The 15869-nt window shown below is 44.4% G+C and overlaps 1 protein-coding gene across 2 annotated transcripts in view; it reads left to right on the top strand.

Moving 5' to 3' along the window:
• Window positions 1-15869, top strand: part of TAFA4 (TAFA chemokine like family member 4) — a 107334-nt gene that overhangs the window by 44739 nt on the left and 46726 nt on the right. The gene's annotated exons all lie outside the window — the stretch shown is intronic.

The following is a 15869-nucleotide window of genomic DNA, read 5'->3' as shown; positions in this document are numbered from 1 at the left end:
GAATAGGGAAGACAGATCTATGTACCAGCTCGGTTTGTATAAAAACAATCTTAATGAATAATACAGGAGTGCATTTCACATCGAAAACAAAGACTTTCCCTGCTGCTGCTCTCCCTCCTTGCTTGCTGGGCTTAGGGAAAGAAGTGTCTTTTTCAAACGTGCTTTCCCCGGCCCCTTCTTGCAGTGCTTTCCTGGGCGTTGTTAGCTCTGCCTAGCAGTGGGACCATCAAATTAAGTCCATCGTCCGCCATCCGGGGCAATCTCCTGTCATTTACTGTGTGCAAGTGTTGTATGTGTATGGGCGGGGAGCGAAGAGCTACCGTTGATGGACTTGCAGACTGTCTGCAGCACCAGAAGAGAATGTTTGGAAAATCCTATCTTTAATGGACCCTTTTTCCAGGGTTGCCCAGAGGATTCAGGGGGCATGGGGCAAAGTGGGGCTGTGGTACTTGTACGCAGCGGTATTTCAGCGGCGGGGGGCCCTTCAGTCGCTCCTTGTCTTCGGTAGCACTGAAGGCCCCCCTGCCGCCAAAGACACGGAGCGACTGAAGGGCCCCCTGCCGCCAAAATGCCGCCGAAGACCTGGACCGCTGCTGGGCCAGGGCTCGCGGGGCCCGGGGCCTGGGGCAAATTGCCCCACTCCTCCCGCCCCCCCTGGGCGGCCCTGCCCTTTTCTGTTCCACAAACCAAAGCTGAAGAAACAGTCATCAGCCTGGCAAAAGCTAGTGAAATACACTGGTAAAGTATGTACTGTCCCCCTCTCTAGTAGCTAGTTGAGTACAGGATAACAGCCTACTACAGCTGACAGCCTAACTGCTGTGAGGAGTTAATGGGTGTGTGTGTGTGGTGGGGAAATATTACATAAGTAAAGTGGGGTATAGTATTGGGAATCTGATCAGAAGTAGGGGCAAGAGTAGTGTAGCAGCACAGTAAGAGTCTGAAAGAGTGAAGTGTGTGTGTGTGTCAGGGACTGGATGTTGTTGGGGTGGATTAGGGAGCCGAGTGGCAGCCTGCAGAACAAATGAAATCTTTGTAACCAGAAGGGCAAAAAACAGAGAGGGTCCTTCCTTAGGTACAAAACTGCAATTTGTGTTTCAGTGCATACGTCTAACAGTGTTTGCTCTGCCAAGATCCCTTCTCGTTCCTATGAACTTGGAATGTCATTGTCACGAAAACTGAAATTCAAATGTGTCTTCCTAGTAAGATCAGTGAGGGACGTTCTCCTCTCTTGATCACGTTTTTGTTTCAGGCTTTCTTGCTGCAGACTCAAGACAACAGTTCAGCGCAGCCACAGCTTTTCACAGCCATGAGGACTGTCAACTTCATGGGTGAAATCCTGCTCTTGTTGAAGTCAGTGGCAAAACTCTCATTTGACTTCACTGGTGCCTGGACTTCACCCTGTGTGTTTGTTTGAACAACACCTTAGATTCCAAAAAATGCAGCCATGCAATGCAATGCAATGCCACCAACAATGCAGATTTCTGGCAAGAACCCTACTGCTTAGCTATCAAGGCTGTATATTTTGCAATGCTTCTCTGAGTCGGTGACCAGAGAGGCCACTAAAAGCAATGCCCGAAACAGCCCAATGCTGGTACAAGTTTGCCAGGACTCAGAGTGGCTGCTGAGACCCTGTGCAGTGCCTGTGGTTTTCCAGCAGTGAGGTTGCAGGTGAAACTCAACACCAGAGATAGAAAATGTAGCTTCTATCTTCACTGTTCTTTTCCTTCCCCTTTTGTGTGTCTGTGTCTTGTTTTATCTTCCAGGAAACGGAATCAGACTTTAACTTGAGGGGGGAGGGATAGCTCAGTGGTTTGCGCATTGGTCTGCTAAACACAGGGTTGCAAGTTCAATCCTTGAGAGGGCCATTTAGGGAACTGGGGTAAAAATCTGTCTGGGGATTGGTCCTGCTTTGAGCAGGGGGTTGGACTAGATGACCTCCTGAGGTCCCTTACAACCCTCATCTTCTATGAATATGAGCTCCAACTCACTTCTCCTTTCCCCAGAAAGGACAGGAATTACCATCTCAAAGCCTTCCAAGCTGGAGGTGCTTTAGTCAAAGTGTACTTGCCAGCAGCCTTTCAGTTCCACTAGAGGGCCCTGCAATGCTAAAAACCAGCTCTGATCAGACAGGCAGGCAGGAGGCTCTGTCTAATGATCTAAGTCATAACTGTGCATTTTACTAATTAGAATTGTGAGCCTTTTGTATTTCCATGGGTCAGACATGGTTAGTGCAAAATATGCTTTAGCCCTTTGTTCCACTTAGCTCCTTCTATGTCTTAATGTTTTATTCAGTGTTGTTTGTGTTTTATTACACTGCTACCAAATAGAAACGTAGCCACAATGTGAAGTCCTGGCTCTCTAAGTACTAAGGTGCGAAAGGCAACTCCATTTAACAATAAGATCCCTTTACAAAGACAGAGTTCTCTGCAGGAAATTTTTTTTATGAGCAGAAATGGGAGGAAAACACCTTGTTCCTATTTTCTGTAGTGTTTATTCGTTTTAAATAACAATAGGCGCTTAGTACACGTAGGCTAGAGTTTGACAAAGACTTCACTTTGGATGCGTGGGTATGCTACCACTAGGGAGTAATTCAACATTAATTTGGTCGTTCTATAATGTGAAATGTAGCCTCTGGTGTAGTTTTCCACAAATGTGCACTTTTGCCTTGTGGAATGTGATTGTATGTGAATAGACTTGTGTATTGTAGGGAGCCAGAAAAAATTACAGATTAACTGATTAATGCGTAGCTTTCGCATATCGTGTTTCAGGAGCCGGGAAAAACCCAAACCTGTTCTTTCTCAAAGGACGGGAGGCGTTCTGAATGATTGAATCTCATTTAACATACAAATGGCCAACTACAGTGTATCAGTCTGTGTAGCATGAGGCTGAAATCATGCTCTTTCCCACAATTATCAAGGTGACCTTATTCTAAAGCCATTGGGAAAAGCTTGGGAAAATACAGACTTATTTTATTCATTTTCCATTGACAGCGTCATTTTTTATAAGTGAGCTATCTGCAATAAATGATACAGCCTCACATCTCATTGACCAAAGTCCCTAACCAAGCAGGGTTTTTTCCTCTTTGCCTGATCTATTTTTTATAACCTTTACAGCTTTTTCCTTTTTTTTAAAAAAAAAAAAGCTCAAAAAGAGCAGGCTCATGCAAATATGAAGGGGATGGAAGCAGTTTCTTCTGTTGCACTAGAAGGCTGGTGTGGACCTGCTTCATAAGTCAAATCTTCGGCCAGAATGGAAAGGAAGCTCATCTTCAGCATTCATCTGAATGAACTGAGCATGGTAGCAATGGAACATGATGGGGAGCAGGTTTTACTTCATGGATGGTGGTTGGCACCCGTGATACCCTTGGGAGGTGTGCCGCTGGAGTCACCCAGGCATTAATGTGCCCAGTATGTCTAGTGAAGACAGTACTGGGGAGGAAGGAAGGTTTGGGGGCCTTGGATTGGAACTCGGACGATTCCGATTTGATTCCTGGCTCTGCTACAGGCTTCCCAGGTGACCTGTTGTTTTAATTTAATTTGACCCAAAAGGTCAAAAGTTTTAACATGACCCTGCACTGTCCAGCATGAAACCAAGGTTCAGGGTCTGATATACCAAGACCTCAGGGTTGCTTAGTACCATAGCAAAAATACCGTTAAAATTATTTAAACCTTTTATTAAAGATACAGAAAAGATGGAAAAAGCATTGACGTATTTCAAATGTAATGTATGAATTTAGGCTTTTGTTTAAACCACATCCTAGGTTTCCTTTCCCTTTAACTGGAGAGCGGTTTTGTAAGGAAAAATGGCTTGACAGTCTTTGAGATGGTAATTCCTATCCTTTCTGGAGAAAGGAGAAGTGAGTTGGGATGAACTGGAGCTCATATTGTTAAAGTCTGATTCCGTTTCCTGGAAGATAAAACAAGACACACACAAAAGGGGAAAGAAAAGAACAGTGAAGATAGAAAATGTAGTTTCTAATCTCTGGTGTTGAGTTTCACCTGCAAACTCACTGCTGGAAAACCACAGGCACTGCACAGGGTCTCATCAGCCACTCCGAGACCTGGCAAACTTGTACCAGCATTGGGCTGTTTAGGGCATTGCTTTTAGTGGCCTCTCTGGTCACCAATTCAGAGAAGCATTGCAAAATATACAGCCTTGGTCAGCTAAGCCAGTCTTTGATTAGACTGAAGGCCAAAGGAGAAGGATAGGAAAGAGAAGAAATAAGATGGAGAAGGAAAAGGGTGCGCGCACACGCGCACACACACACACACACGCACACACACACACACACACACACAATTAATTTCCCCCAGGAATAGAGAGTAGCTAGTCTCTACTCAGTCCTTGGCTCCTTGGTGGAAAGGAGAGTGAACCTGTAGGGCAGATCTCTTCAGTGCTGAGCACGTTATGGGGTGAGGAGAGAAGCTTTGTATTGCCAGTGTCCACGTTGCAGCTCTTCTGTGGATAGAGGACTTCACACTCCAGAGCTGTCTGTCTGACACCTCTCGCTGAAGTTCGTACAACCCAGAATATTTGGGACAACACCATGCAGCAGAAAAAGTTAGATTTTACAATACGACCTTTATTGATGAGGGGACCAGTCATTGTTATGGAACTTGTAGCAGAGGTGCCAACTTTCTAATATGTTGGGGGGTGCTCGACCCCGGCTCTGCCCAGGCCCCACCCCATTCCGTCCCCTCCCCTGAGTGTGCCCCCACCCTCACTTCTCCCCCGCCCTCCTGCATGCCATGGAACAGCTGATTGCGGTGGGCGGGAGGTGCTGGAGGGAGGAGGAGGAGCTGATCGGGGGGGGTTGCCAGTGGATGCTCAGCCCGGAGTACCCACAGAGTCGGCGCCTGTGACTCGTAGTGCAGTGCACTGCAAATCACTGCTGTGTGGAAGGACGGAAATCGCTCTAGAGGGCCTGATTTGGGTACCCATACTCATGAGTAGCACTTACGTGAGTAGCCCACCGGATATCGAATAAGGGCCTTAGAATGAACTTCAGTTTCAAGTGGCACTTAAGTGTTGCATAGTCCTTGTGCGGCACAGGGATGAATTTCCCCCTTAACAAATACCAGCCTATAGTCTGATCCAAAATCCATGGAAATCAATAGGAGTCTTTCCACTGACTTCAGTGGGCTTGGATCAGGCTCTTCGCGACTGTCTGAATATTTCTAGCCCTGACATCTGTTTCTGTAAACCAAAGAATACCTAACTGATAGCGGGTGAAGCTGTCAACAGATTTCCTTGGCATTTTGCTTTTGGTCAAAGAGCCGCTCCCAAGTGCTGCTTTTAGAAGTGAAATGCAGCTGTCCGTTTTTTAGTTTACTGCAGTAATCTTGCATTCTCTCAGAAAAGTGACAACCCCTGGAGGACAGTGGATTCTAAATGGGGAGATTAAGCATGTCTTGTTGGGTTCAGCAGGGTAATCTCTTCTCATCAGACTGGAAATGATATCCATCAGCACAAGAATGGATGCCACGCTCAACATTCATTATCTTCCTGGATAGCAATCTTTAACAGTACTCGCTAGAATAAAAAAAAATTATGAGCAGGCAACTCCAGGATCAACATTTCTATTACCTGGTATCTGACACACCTTCCTTTGGGGATTTCCACTTTCATTTTCCTGCAGGGGCATCATCCACATATCAGTGGATCCAGGGCCGATGCAAGGATGTTTCGCGCCCTAGGCAAAACTTCCACCTTGCGCCCCCCGCCCTGAGGCGCCCCTTCCCGCCCCCGCGGCAGCTCCCCCCACTCCGCCCTGAGGCACCCCTCCCACCCCAGCTCACCCCTGCTCCGCGCACGAGCACCCTGAGCACGCCGTCGCTGCTTCACTTCTCCCGCCTCCCAGGCTTGCGGCACCTAAGCTGATTGGCGCCGCAAGCCTGGGAGGCGGGAGAAGTGAAGTAGCCACGGCGTGCTCGGGGAGGAGGCGAGGCAGGGGTGAGCTGGGGCGGGGAGTTCCCCTGCATGCCGCCCCCGCCCACTTGCTGCAAGCAGCCCTCCCCGCACTCCTCTGCCCCAGCTACCTCCGCCTAAACGCCGGCGGTGACCGGGGCAGCCGAAGATCCAGGTGCCACGGTCGCTGCTGAAGAAAATGGTGCCCCCCAAATCCCAGCACCCTAGGCAACTGCCTAGGTCGCCTAAATGGTTGCACCGGCCCTGAGTGGATCCAGTGATGTCCATTGCTGTCATGGTTATATTAGAATTTTAAGAGATAGTTGTTTGAGAAGTAGGGGGAAGAGTTTCTTGAGTTTTTATGTACCTCTTGCATTATTTCATCATCATCTCTCCCCATAATCCTAAAGGCTGCCTTCTCAAAGGGCACCAGGAGACCCCGTAAGTGCTATGGAAATACATATCCTGCTTTTTATTTTTTGCTTTGAGTGATGACGCAAGTCACTAGTATATTCAGTAGGTCACAGGTAAGGCTTCTGGTATGGAATGGCACAATCCTCATTGTAAGGTATTTTCATTATGTTTTTGCATTTGATTTTGTCTCCTGTTATGTTTGCTCAAAGTCCCGCTTGGCAAAAATCAACTTATTTAAAAGACTTAACACAATCTTTTGCGCATGAGGATGATCAGCTAACAGCACGGACTCAAACCCAGCATTTTGCAAACTCCCATACGCCATCTACTCCACCTACACCCTTGCTAATGTAGACTCGCGCGTCTCAAGGGAAGCTCTGTGGGGAGTTTCTGACATGCTCAAAGGTTGGACAATGGTGAGACTGGGAACCCCATTTTCAGTTGTGCACTAAAGTGACAGGCCTAGTGCATCTCTTAGATTCCGAATATTTTTGCAGCCTAAATTTATTCCCCCCGCAATGACTCAAGTCCCTTTTTTTCAGAAGAATATTGGCTCAGCTATGCCTAGCTTTGCACAGGATGTGGAGAGCACAATGAGCCTTCCTCATGCCTCCTGCCCCTGGGCAGTGGCTGGAGGCAGCATAAAGAGTTAAACACGAGGACTCAGGCTCCAGTGTTAGAAAGAGCCCAGCTACGGCCCTGCCCCTCCTAGTGCCAGGTGTTGCTGAAGAGCCAGAAATCGAGTCCTACGAGGTTTTTGTTGGATGTCAGACAGTGGCAGATACAGCAATGGGACCTACTGCAGGACACCTTTGAAAGAGCAAAGACCTTGCCTCTTGTGAGCAGCCCCCGCTTCGTACACCCATTCCCCACTGTTTTACAATGTCACACACACAGTGTCATTAGAAGGTGTCGTGGCTTTCTTTGTTCCCTTGAAAGATGCCCTCTGCAAAGTCCCGTTGGTACACTAGACACCGTCTGAAAACACGCGTGATTACAGTTCACATGAACAGTAACTTGGGGAGGGATAGCTCAGTGGTTTAAGCATTGGCCTGCTAAACCCAGGGTTGTGAGTTCAATCCTTGAGGAGGCTACTTAAGGATCTGGGGCAAAAACTGGTCCTGCTAGTGAAGGCAGGGGGCTGGACTCAATGACCTTTCAAGGTCCCTTCCAGTTCTAGGAGATTGGTATATCTCCAATTATTACCTAACTTTGGGAACATTCTGATTTATGCTTTTTTAAATGATAGAGTAAATGTCACCAATGGAGGTGATGGGTTTCCTTCAAAGACTTGACATTTTTGAAGTGGTGGGGGCCTCTTCAGATGAGATGCACCATATATCCTCACTGGCATTTGTTGTCCTTTTCAGATACCTTTCTCCCTCCTCCCCTTCCAAGCCCCCCTCCCCCAAAAAACCCAAACAAACAAAAAAAACCAGTTCTTTTGAGAATGAAAGAAATAAAAAGGCAGAGAGTAATTTGGCATAGTGCAACTGACATCACATTGCGCCAGTGATTTACACTAGCTGAGTATCTGGTCCAAAGTGTGTGTACGGAGATATGGATGTATCTTTCTGTTGCTAATTCATCTAGCTGTAACAAAAGGATTCAAATTATTCAGAGAGTTTCTCATCCCAACTGTTGTGGCTGTACAGAGTGGGGCCTGCTGGCTTCAGAGTCTGTTCTGTTTGGAGTTGGTGTTGCTAGAATTCTGAAAATTCACATTGCCTGGAGTGATTTTTCCTTTCAATTTTTTTCCAACATTTCGAAGACTATCTTGCTTAAAAAACAATATCTTGATCGCGCTGGAAGTTTCCTTTTAGAGATTTCCCCAGCTTGGCAGCATGTCAGGATGAGCTGTCTGAGTTTGGGAGTGCCCTCTCTTTTGGAAATTTTAATAACTTCCTTGCATTGTGCTCACCTCTTTGATTTTTATCATTTCATGGAACTGGGCAAAGGAGAGGGAGAGATTACTGTAATTTTTTTCCAGCCTGCCCCCATGCTATGTTTCTGTGTCTGAACTACAGAAGAAAGTAGTTGTGTGGTATTTCTGTTGGTAATACCGTGACAGGGGTGTGATTTTTTTTTCTTATTTCCATTGGAAATGCAAAAAATACCACCAAAGGCAGACATTCTGTTGAAACAGTGTGAAAATGCTGGCATCAGCAAAATGCAGTTTACTCCAAGTGATGACTCAGTCCCCAAACGAGGAGCCAAGATAATAAGTCTGCAACATATGAATAACTCTGCTGTGCTGATGTCAAGAAACATCCCTTTTATCTGACTGAATTGCATGGTAGTTTGTGCCAAACTAAACAGAGATCTATAGTTTACTATGAAAGCATGCCCTCCTCCAGTGGGAAGAATCTACCTGAATAGTGGAACAGTGACTATAGGTGGGACAAAAACCAGAAGCATTTATCCAACTCCCACAAAATGTGGGGATTTGGATTAGCTGGGACCTGGATCAGAACCAAACCTGGTTTTGGTTTTGCAAAACTAGTCCAATTTTTGTCCATTTCTAGCAGTGACCATATTAGGCAGCATAAAGTGCAGGGGCTACAGTACTTCACAGACTGAAACATGGGCTTCTTGACACCTTTTCTAAGTTTCAAAACAATGTTCTGAACTGAAGAAAATAAAATGCAACACACACATGCACCGACCATTGGAGGATGAGCTCCCAGGCCAACATTTAGCCATGAATCCCTAAAGTAAAGCACCATATTTAGGCTCCTAATAAATGGGTTGACATTCAGAGGTGCTGAACAGTCAGTGGCTCCCAATGGACTCCCAGTACCTTTTGAGAATCAGACCACTTATTTCTGTGCCTGGGGATGGTACTGCCTAAAGGCTCAGTTCTAGAGAGAAACATTTGGGGTGGCATATTCAGCTTGGCCCCAATCATGCAAAATGCTCAGTATTTCTTGTTTACAAAAATGTAAACGCTCCTTGGAGCCCCAGTCATGGGCCATTTTGTTAGGTGCCGTTCAAACACAGAAACAAAAAGTTGTCCTTGCTCCAAAGAGCTTACAGTCTAAGGATGTGTGTGCAGTGCAGACATCTGCTGGCATAGCTACGTCGGTCCAGGATGTGAAGAGGTATGATCCCTGCTAACACAGCTGTGCTGGTAAGAAGTCCCTGGTGCAGTTATACCAACTTACTTTTGCCAGTATAGTTTGTTTCACTTGGGAGTGGTGGAATAAACTTATACTGGTAGAAGTGGTAGGAACACTTTTCTGATAATGCCATACTGGTAAAATGTTCCTGTTTTAAACATGATCTGAGTAAACACTTGTGTTGTATCAATCAAACTTCAACAGGACTTTATTTTTAAAGTGGAAACCTCTTTACCAAGCTGCTGCTGCACCCTCTGTAACTCTCACTCTGCCTCCTCAACTCCTCCCCTCCTTATTTTGAATTTGCCTTGTCTTGGACTTTGCAGCTTAGCTCGTGTTTATGCAAAGTGCATAGACTGATTGCTTTAAATAACATCACCAAACTAGTTTTTGAAAGCTCCAGTGCACTTTCCTGGCTAGCTGCTCCAAAGCTATACAAAATTCCAGACTGACAAATGATTGGTAAGCGCCGACTGAAATTATTTTCAATATTTCCTAGGCCTTAGTCCATTAGCTAAGTTGGCCAAAAGGCCATGAACAGAAATGGCATTCTTGAAATATTAGCATTTTGCAGTGAATGCTAACTACTTGATGTTTACAGTCGATTACATTTTGCTCACTGTATTTTATTATGGAATGTGACAGGGGGACTCTGAGACAGAGTTTTGTGACCTAGTAAATAGTATTAGCAAGGTTATTTTATGCCCGATCAAGGAAAAACTGGGTTGTGAAATGATGAAATCAAGCAGGGAACAGACAACGGGGTGGGGGAGGAGAAAACCAACAACATGGTTTTGGTGCGGCTCTAGCAGATGGTTGTAATAAGAAAGTGGACATCACTGATTTCCCTGATAATACCATCTTCATTAAGGGCCAGACTATGGTTTGCCCAGGATGGGAGTGTGTGGGAGAGAAGGAAGCACTCACAGCTGCTGAGATTCTACACCCGTGCAGAGGGCCTCTGCAAGGCCATCCGTCACTTAAGCCCCATTCACAATAGTACTGAAAGGGGGCTTGTGCTGGCCCCCTGCACAGGGGTGATTTCACCCTCATGCCTGTCAGCACTGCTCCTCATTACTGCCCACAGCAGAGCAAGCCAGCTCCAGAAGAGCAGGGCAGAGGCGGGGCCGTGATCCAGACTGCCCACCGTACCGCCCAGCAGAAATGTTTGTTAGTGCCCACTGTACCCCTTCAGGTGCGACACTGTGGCCAAAAGGGCTAATGTGATCCTTGAATGAATGACCAGAAGAATCTCAAGTGGGAACAGAGGTAATTTTACCTCTGTCTTTTGTATCTGTAGTGCAACCGGTGCTGGAATGCTGTGTTCAGTTCTGGTGTCCTCAACTCAAGCTGGGTGTTGATAAATTGGTGAGGGTTCAGAGAAGAGCCATGAGAATGATTGGAAAACATGCCTTAGAGTGATAGACTCAAGAATCTATTTAGCTTAACAAAGAGAAGGTTAAGGGATGACTTGGTCACAGTCTATAAGTACCTGCATAGGGAGCAAATATTTGATAATGGGCTTTTCAATCTAGGAGAGAAAGCATGATCCAATGGCTGGAAGTTGAAGCCAGACAAAATCAGAATGGAGATAAGGTGTAAATTTTTAACTGAGAGGGTAATTAATGATTGGACCAATTTACCAAGGGGCATGGTGGATTCTCTGTTACTGGCCATTTTAAAATCAAGATTGGATGTTTTTCTAAAAGATCTGTGCTGGGAATTATTGTGAGGGCGTCCTATGGCCTGTGTCATATAGGAGGTCAGAGTAGAAAATCACAATGGTCCTTGGTGGCCTTGGCATCTATTAATCTATGAAAGGTGAGCATACTGCCTCCCAGAGCACCTTCAGGGGCAGTGCAGTTCCCCACTGCTCCTAATGCAGGGGTCAGTGCCTTAAAATTGGGTCTGAAAGCAGAGTTGGGTTCAATTAGATTCTGGTTCAAATGCTCTGAAAAAGCCAATAATCTGTTTTTAAGTCTGACACCCTTCTTTGCTTTGGCCGGGGAATGAGAGGCAAGTTTACAGGAGAAGATATTTTCTGTCCATGCTTGTAGATATTGTAGTTGGCAAAAGGTATACAAGCAAGGAAGTGCACAGATCTAATCCTCCTGCTGCTCGTGCATTTATCATAGAGTTTTGTGTGTCATGAGATGAGCTCTGGGCTGCAACTCGCATGTATTCATTGCAAATCTTATTTCAGAGCATTCTGTTGTAATGTGTTTCTTAAATATCAGACTGTCACTTCTCTCCACCCTTCGGGGTTTTTTTTCTCCTCTGTATCTGATTAAAAATTGATAAGTAATGAACTTAAAAAAAATTGTCAACGGTGCTGTAACGTGCTGTAAATAAAGTGTAAAGGAAAAAAAATGGATGAAAATGAAAGACAAGGGGATATGACACACACCAGGATAAACACTGAACCTTGAGAGGAGTACTGGTGTATAAAGAATGTCATCCAGTTCCAAAGAGCGCTCTCGTGCTATGAGAGCTACTTGGTTTTTTTGCATAAATCTGATGACATAAACTATCCATTCTGTGAAAGAGAGATAATGTCAAGCTGATTGATAAAGTGAGCAAGACATGACAGTCCGCAAGGAGGAAGAAAAGCAAAAAATCATTTTCAGTGGAGACAGGGTCTCATGATGTTGTTTAGCGCTTGATAAGCGGATTGAGGATCAGAAATCAGATTTAAATTACTGGGTGATGAAATGAGATGGAGATAAATAGGTCTGCTCTAGTGATTACATCCCTCTTGACTAGAATAAGAGATTAAATAATATATTGCACTTCTTCAGTTAATTCCATTTTCTTGTTTTCAAACAAGTGTTGGAATCCAAAACAATTTTAAGCACTAACCCACTGAAAATGTGCCAAAGAAAAGATTGTTTTTCATGTTACACACTGTAGCAATCTTGTCTGTATAATGTTTATATGCATTTATTAATTACCGGGGCTTTGCTATTACAGAGCCATCTTGTTAACGTTTATTTCTGAGAGGTTTTTTTTATAAACCACAGCTTCAGTAGTAAAATCCAAGACATTTGTTTACTGACAATAAATTGAAAAGCTCTTCAGAAATATAAACTAACTCGACCGTAGAGCTGTAAGAATTAAGCACGACCTTGGGCACAATTTTCTGCTCGGTCCAAGCGACACTGAACACAGAACTGGTGGGGTAAAGGGAGCGATAGGCCAGACTTGCAGATCCCTGACCTGTGGCTGACCAAGGTCTAGTTTGTTTTCCAGCAGCCTCGGGGCTGCTCTAAATTATGCTTAGCTGCCCATGAGCCCAAGGGAATATTCTAGAAGCTAGGAGTTGCTGGAGAGTAGAGTCATTCTGGTTGTGTTTCCACATCTCCGGGAATGCTCCCCATACCAACTGCTTCAAGGGGAGGGAAGCATAGAATCACTGTGCTGGCTTTACATTGCTTGGGACTTGTCCTTAAGCAGGAGGAAATCCGGTGTGACCAGATAAGCTGGCTTTATAGCCCCTTTGCACTTTGGTGAGTGGAAGGTTGTTCTTGGGCTGAAAATCCAATGAGCACGTGAGGGTGAGGAGTTGGGAAGTTAAGGGGTCAGCAGGGCATTTGGGATCCACCACCAAGAGAATCTTGATCGCTGGCTATTGTTTGGGAAAGTTCCGACCATGACAAGAACAGATGGAGGCGGGAATGTCCCAAGACGTGGTTCATTGGATGCAATGATAATTTTAAATCTGTTGCATTTTCATAACACATTTTATGAAAGTATACAAAGCATAGGGCTGGGAGAATAACACACAGATGCAGCAGTGTTTTACTGGCAAAACCATGCTAATGATAAGGTCTGACAAATTAATCCTCATGTACTAGCCTCAACATGAGCCCCCCTCACCCTCCACTTTCGTATGATTTGCTGCAGGAATTCCCACATGTTGATGCCTTGTTATAAAGGCCCATTAACACCAGGAATTTACCTTTTTCATAGATTGTTCTCTGTAAACTTGTCTTGGGTTTAAATTATCACGGCCCCTGTTTCATTATTCACCAGTAATGATGTGGATGATGAAAATGTAAAGCTGTCATTTATCAATTCAGAGGCCTTCAGTTACCTACCAGGAGGTGTTAAGTAGAGAACAGAGAATCAAGTTTAGTATTTTATTCAGCTTTGTATTTTAGAGCCATGGAGCTTCCAAGTATTACGACAAGGCAGAGACAGGAATTTAGGACCAGATTAGGCACCTGAAAATGCGGATAGGCACCTAATGGTATTTAAATATTTACAAAATCCTAAGTACCTAAACGTGCCTAAATAGTGTTGTAAAACTGGCCCTTAGTGCTCAGAATCTGATATTTTCACTTCTCGAATTTAGGTGCTTTACAAAGTTACGGTACTTAGGACAGAGGCTTTTCATTCTCCTCATTCAGGGGAAAAATATATATATCCTTGCAGGTTCTTTGGGAGGCCTTGCACCTGGTACACAGATTAATGTAGAAAACCGGCTTTTCTTCCACTTCATCTTTTAAATTCTATCCATCTAGTTAGGCCAGAAAGGATCATTACTATGTTATAGGCTGATCTCCTGTATAATACAGGTCATAGGACTTTGCCCAGCATTTCCTGCTTTGAGCTCCAATATCGTATCACAGCTGAAAAACACATGGGATTAAAATGGAAAGAATCAGCAGAGCGACTCTCACAGGCAGTGTCGCACTCGTGCCAGAGGAGCAAAGTACTTCTTCCATCATAGCACAATAACACCAGACAAGGGCAATTGTATCTCATTAGGATTCTTTAGGAGCTGATTTGTTTTTTATTCCTCTGAAAATGACAGCTTTGCTGAGCATTGATGGCAAGATGCACAATAATCTTCAGCAAAGCATATGACAAGAACCCACATCCCATACCTTATAGTGGTCAGCCATCTTTATTCAACTGATTAAAAAAAAAATTCATCTTCACCACTAGGAGGAAGTACAGGAATATAGCAACATGTTATTTTCAGCTTCTTGGCTGGATAACATATAGAGCTGTCTAATTTAGAACATATCCTCCCAATTTTAAGGGGATTTTGTTCCTATTTAATCTTCTATACTTTGTGACTCTGAATCCATGAGACACAACAACTATTTAATTTCCTCTGTTGCAAAAAATCCTATACTGGTTGTTAAAAGACCCAGGTGGCTGAGTAAATACATTGTACATTAGAGATATACCAGGGTGAATTTCATGGGTCATACTGCAGCAATGAACAGTCCAGACCACTGAATATTCAGGTCAGAATTTTACCTGGAAAGATAACTGGCACTGAATATGAACATTTCCCCTCTGGTTTTTATTAGACTATATCAAAAGCAATTAAAATATGCAGGAATTTACTTCCAGATAGCCCAGACAAATAATTTAATTTATCACTGTTTTAAAAATGATCTTAGCTGGTTTTGTAAATATATTTGCCCTTCAAAAGTTCCATTATTGTTTAGAGCAGCTTCAGCATGTATGTGGTGATTTAAAAACGCAATCTACTTTACTAAAAATTTGTAACAAAATTTTGTGTTGCATTACACATTTGCAACGTAAAATGTTTCATAGCTAAACATCAAGGTTTTATGCTGTAATTTTGTGCATACACTCCTTCATTTCAGTGTTAGCATTTAATGGTGGCCAGATAGTCTCTGAAGTTAACAATCCATTAGAATGAAAGTATGGGAAGCTGACATCAGTGTTGGTGTTGTATTTTCAGTCTATTTGTTTGCACAATCCATGCAGCAGGAGGAGAGAGATTCATGTAGTAAAGGCGCTCTCTGCAGTGTGACAGATTTGAAGTCTCCAGGTTCACGAAGGTGAGATTTCTGAGAAGTGAAACATTTTGGGGTGACCCTAAATCAACAGAAAGAGAGTTTTCTTATCCTTGGATTTCTAGTCTCCTGACATCTGTGGGTCTGGTGACAATGTGTTCTCCCGTATTCTTGATTACTTTGTAATAGCTGTGGTCAATTTCAATTCATGTTCATATGAATATCATACTCTCTATCTCTGGAGTTGGTTCCTAGATTAAGAAGAAGTGATCTTATTTTCCGGGGCATCTGAAAATGGTATGAAAGGGTCCAGTGGATAGAGTATATAGGTAGCGCTGTATATTTCCAAGCAGGGAATACAAGTTTGAATCACATGCTTTTTTCCCACCTCCATGCTGTGCAGCAGGGAATGGAGAGTTAACGGCGATTCTGCAGGTTTCAGAGTGGTAGGTTTCTACTGTAGCAGTCTAGAAGGACAGTTGGGAATCCCAGCCAGAGGGTACCGGAGGCGAGTGTGTATAGATCAGGGGTGGGCAAACTTTTTGGCCTGAGGGCCACACTGTGGTTCCAAAACTGTGTGGAGGGCCGGGTAGGGAAGGCTGGGCCTCCCCAAACAGCCTGGCATCCACCCCCCCGACTGCACCCCTCA

Source organism: Mauremys mutica, chromosome 7 (assembly GCF_020497125.1).
Source record: "Mauremys mutica isolate MM-2020 ecotype Southern chromosome 7, ASM2049712v1, whole genome shotgun sequence".
Lineage (NCBI taxonomy): Eukaryota > Metazoa > Chordata > Testudines > Geoemydidae > Mauremys > Mauremys mutica.
Note: the sequence above shows the minus strand (reverse complement) of the source record. Positions and strands in the feature narration are given on the sequence as shown.